The 5,815-nt window shown below is 29.0% G+C and overlaps 1 long non-coding RNA gene across 1 annotated transcript; it reads right to left on the bottom strand.

Annotated features, from left to right (window-relative positions):
* Positions 1–1,635: 1,635 nt before the first annotated feature.
* On the bottom strand, positions 1,636–4,670 carry LOC137655126 (uncharacterized). Its single transcript, XR_011046827.1, has 3 exons — positions 4,635–4,670; positions 4,262–4,425; positions 1,636–3,650 (listed from the first exon to the last, which is right to left on the bottom strand). It is a non-coding gene; the product is annotated as an uncharacterized lncRNA (long non-coding RNA).
* Between the last annotated feature and the right edge of the window lie 1,145 nt (positions 4,671–5,815).

Here is a 5,815-nt window from a genome sequence, read left to right as displayed (position 1 = left end):
CAATATGAATATAAACTTAAACCACTTGTTCATTGGAAGGGATAAGTAGTTAATTTGGACTTGACTGTGTATGTTCATGATAATATAAAATTCCTAATTGGAATATATTTCATACCAACGCTCGTGACTATCATAAATCTACTTTCAAAAGTTCAATCACAAATGATTTTTAACTTTTGAGCAAGAGAACAGTCGTAGGGAAACATGTAAAAGGCAAATTAACTTAATAAAGGATGAAAATTGTAAATGAAGATAACTGAGAAAATTTATATTTTTCCACCCATATGCCAAGTTCAACAGTGAAACTTTTTTTTTTCTATGCTAACCCCAGGTTTTACTCTTATTTTTTTTCCTGCAAAATTGGGGTCGCCACCACCCAACCCTGGGTCCAGTGTCTCCACTATTAATATAAAAACATAGTTTGCAAAGCCTATAGATAATGAAATATCTTGAGTTCTATAGATATTGTTTTAAAATGTTGGTATGAATTTAAACTTCCAGATATACGAAAAAATTTAACTCCTTACAATACAGAACGATCGTTAATACGATCTGCATTGTTGTACAGAATGAAAATTTTTTCAAAATGCAGCATTTAATTTTAAGAATCTAAAGAATATATATATATATATATATATATATATATATTTTTGTTAAAATCACCAGAACAGAATGAGAAATATCACAAAATTTTAAAAGCCTTGTAATTCTTAAACTGCAGAAGTATCAGCCCATAAAACTCTCTATTGGTCGTTTCATATCTACTGCAGCTGTTAGCCCCATAAACACTTTAATAATTCTAAGAGTGGATTTTTCCCCAGATACGAACTCTTATAATTCAACGTTCTGTATCTTAAACTCCTTCATATATAAAACACACACACACACACACACACATATATATATATATATAAAAATATACACACACATATATATATATATATATATTATGTATACATATACATATACATACATATACATACACACACACACACATATATATATATATATATACATATATATACATATATATACATATATACATATACACACACATTATATATATATATATATATATACACACACACACACACATATATATATATATATATATACATATACACACACACACACACACATATATATATATATATACATATATATATATATATATATAAATACTTATACAGATATAGATATACATATATACATATATACATATATATACATACATATATATATATATATATATATAAATTAATGAAGATTTCAAAGAAATCTTCACTACCAAGTTTTTAAGATGAAAATTTAATGTTTAGGGAGCTTTAGTTTAATTAGCTTTCAACTTTCCTTGCTATTAAATCGTTGAGAAAAATTAGAATTTATTTTTCTTTTAAGATTACGAGAGAATAAAGACCTTGAGACGCATAAGTTAACATTTTTCTTGAAATTGACTCCACCCTTTTTTGAGCCTCCTGCAAGTAAAATGTTTTGATAAAGTTTTATTTAAAATTTCAGTACAGCAAAAATCATTGCTTGTATGATATTTACTAGTTGTACTCTTTTGTCTATTTCATGGGCTCCAATGGTAAAACAAAACTACTTATAAAAGTTTAAAATAGGTTTCATTGTATTAAAATACTACACCAAAGACCTAGAAAGGTTTCTTTTGTTAAAAGAATAGTTTACTAAATATAATATGCATAAACGAAGAGAAGTTTAGCTACAGTTTATCATTACACAACAATAAAATTTATGAATTCTTCAGTTGCTTTCTCTCTACAAGTTTGCTTTTATTGGTGATAAAATCCTAGACTAACACCTTTACATTTACCCTATAACCTGTATTTCAGAACCAAATTATTTCAGCCGAAATAATAAGCTCATAACAGGAAATCATAAATCTAACCAATCTCTCAATGATACTGATGGCCTATCTAGGTTTCAATCTGTTCAGCATTTAGTGTTTAAACAGTTTCATTTTGACCTGTTTCAAGAAATTTTTCCTGTGTGGGGACGATCTTAATTTGTTGATATGAACTTATCAGAATTCTTATTCCTGATCTGATATCAATCTCTGGCACCATCGTTGTTAGTACATTATTTATGTTTGATAATTATTCTCAAAATTCCGACCATCCTTTACAGACTGAATTTCCCGTACATTAACATCCAACTCTTACTACTAGACATGAGTTAATTTTAATAGTCCTGCCTTTTCCATCTGATTAGTCACATTCTAAACCGGTTTCTAGTGGGATCAAGTTCTGGATAGATCTTCCTAATCTGGTGGTTGAATCCAAGGTCCTTTAATGGGCCTTGGTTGAATAGACGAAACCTCAAAAGTTCAGACTTCCAACGAACGTTATTTCGAACAAACTGACCTACCAGTTTTTGTTTTATTCAAGATTTACTTTAATGAGAGTTCCTGAAATATACGAATTTCATTGTTCATTGCTTATCTTCTGGTTCACTTCCTTTCCTCACTTGGCCATTTCTTCTCCGTTTGAGCCCTAGGGCATATATATTCATCCTGCTTTGCCAATTAATGTTGTAACATAACAGTGGCAAAATGTAAAAGCTTATTTTGACGGTACGTTATTTTGATAAACATTATCACAGTTGGGATATTCAATAAATCAAATCAGTTTATGTTAATTATAGTTGCATCAATACACCAAAGTTCTTAGCAGACTACGTATGTTCGTATTTTAGGGATAAGCTAAAAATATATGCATAACTTTCATAATGTGTTCCATTGTTTAAGCTTGAAAGCAATTTATGAGTTATCGATCTGAATCATTAATACTTTTTCAATCAGTTAAACTTTCGAGAAACGACAATCATTTACCAATCAGTGAATTTTCAATTACCATTTTCCAATCAGCGAATAGCTGGGTAAGAGGCAATAAGGTTTCACATTTGAAATCTATAATCGTGAAGTTTAAATGAAATTACCCAGTATGTTTCCATGTACCCGTGTCTCATACACATACCTGTTCTCATATACACATTTCAAGATTTAACCATACGGTTTTCTTTATAGCAAAGCCAAGTAACCTTTGAAACCAAAATTTGAACCGTTGAAACCAAATAAAGATTTAACATTCAATTGAACATTTATATACTTCAGTAATAGGTTAAACATCAAGCGAATAGGACAACCACGAAGTAATAAAGAATATTTAATTGTGAAAGTTTAAAATTTATTCAAATACCACAAAGTAAAGTTTCAATTTTCTTCATTGGCTAACTGTCAGGATTTTCTGCTAGAACCACCAAAAAACTCTCAGGCAAAATCTCCAGCAAAATTATCAAAATCACTGGAGTTAATTATCTAGCCAAAGATAATGACCTAATTTAATTAATTCTTCTTATGACTTACCAAAAAATCTTATCAGAATTTTGACATCCAGCAAGAGCTGGATTTAAAATTTCAACGGAAATTCTTAAAAAAATAATTTTATTTTCTTGTATTTCTGGCAAGTCTTCAACCAATCCGAACTGCCATATCCGGGGTATTCATTCAGACATTAGCAGGATACGACGTAACCATCTAAATCTTCAACCAAACCAATCCGTCTTGGGGTAAAAGTGGCAGCTGAAGAATTAAGTAACTTTATTCAAATCCTGGAGTCGCACTGTCCAACCTGAAAAAAAATGTCAATTATCAGAAAATTTCTTTTAATGTCTAGTATCCCTACATAAATGACCAATATCCTAAGCCTGTAATAATAACTTGCAAGAATGATAAAATTAATTTACCTTGCAACATATATAAATCCATATACTTTTGGACATTGTAGATACAAAGATAAAATTATCATATATAATGAATCTGAATAAATAAAGTAATATTAAAAACAAAGAAGCACTTTCCTTCTAATTTAAAATCAGCAGCTTTAAAGTTAACTGAAAAACCTAAATAATCTTTGAATATATATAAAGATAAAACTATTATATAATGAATCTTTGAATAAATAATGTAATATTAAAAACAAAGAAGCAACTTTTACTTCAAACTTAAAATCAACAGGCTTTAAGTTAACAGGAGAACCTAAATAAAGTACAAAATGTTGAACACTCACCGAACTTAAGATTAAGGGTTTAAAAGCAAGCCTCCCTATAACACACGGTAGACCTCAACGGTCTACCGTCTGCTATAGGGAACGTCCTCCCACGATTGGGGGCGCCGCCCCCAATCGGGGAGGACTAGCTTGCTTTAAAGGACATTAAAAATGAAACTTTAAAAAATACTTGCCTTTTAGTTTAGACTGAAAAATACATCACCAGCATACAACGATATCATCCTGTCTATTTAGCGACACGTGGATCTCGCAAAGGTAATGTATCCGTCTCAAACAATTAAGAAGCCATCCAGGTTATAGACTTCTAAGTAATCAAAGTATCCCAAAATTTGCTCTTCTGAAAATACATGAAAATACAATTAAACGGGAAAACGTGGATATTTAAGATACTAAAATACCTGTACAGAAAAATATATAGAGATTTGAGAGTAAAGACACGGATATTTAGAGTACAGATACAGCATATTTAAAACAAGCTACCATACAACATGAAAGTATTACAATCACAGAAAAGTGAAAGGCAACTAAACGCAGTTCATTACTTACCAAGTAACACAGCCTTACCGGTTAACAACAACCACCCAACTGTTCCAGTGAACGTCAACACAGCCTGAGGAAGCTTCGCTATGGAAAGCCAAGGACTCTAAACAGAGAAAGGCAGTATGTATTTATAACAATGTAACTCTCGCTCGCTTTGTCCAATTCTTGAAAGACATCTTTACGGCGGGCGAGAATAAGAGCTATTATTACATATTCATCGATTTTTTTATAACTGCTATGCGATTGCTTTACCGATAGTTCAGCTATCTGGTTTTATTACATATACAATATGTAGATATATAGTATATATATATATATATATATATATATATATATATATATATATATATATATATATATATATATATATATATATATATGTATATATATATGACTTGTTTTATGCAAGTATTAATTGCTTTCTTCGTTTGGATACATTTCTTGATCTTGAAATTCAAATTTCAACAGTAGTTTAGTAAAACATTATTGTATTCATAGGATGGGTGCAGGTATTCTCTGATTATAAAGAATGTGTTTTACTTGAATATATCGATTCTGAGAGATTCTATAATCTTTGGCAAAATAATACATAATTATACAGAAATAATTCATATAATTGGCAGTATACAATTTATATATATGTATATATATATATATATATATATATATATATATATATATATATATATATATATATATACACACAAATATATATATATATATATATATATATATATATATATATATATATATATATATATATGAAATACATCTCCAAGAAAATTTAACTGATTCCCACTCTGTTACGTTTATTTTTGTCTATTGACCATGATAATTGATTAAAACATTTATTTTAAACCAAAGAGCTACCTAAAATATTAATATTAACACACGTGACATATACTTTGTCAGAAAGTAGTTTATTTACTCAAACTAAATAAAGAAACAAGGGGAAATCCATTCTATGAAATCAGCTACGAATAAGTCAATCCAGAAAATAAGCAAAATAACTCAACAAAAGATGCAACAGGAAAATAAAGATAACTAATAAAATAAATATTTTTCAACTCATATGCCGAGTTCAACAATCAAATTTTATTTTTGAACACCCCAAGTTTAGAAACCATTTTTTTTTTCTTTTTTTTGGGAAAAAAACTGTTTAACAGTCAAACAATTTACCGTGAAAA

Source organism: Palaemon carinicauda, chromosome 16, assembly GCF_036898095.1.
Source record: "Palaemon carinicauda isolate YSFRI2023 chromosome 16, ASM3689809v2, whole genome shotgun sequence".
NCBI classification, from domain to species: Eukaryota; Metazoa; Arthropoda; class Malacostraca; order Decapoda; family Palaemonidae; genus Palaemon; species Palaemon carinicauda.
Note: the sequence above shows the minus strand (reverse complement) of the source record. Positions and strands in the feature narration are given on the sequence as shown.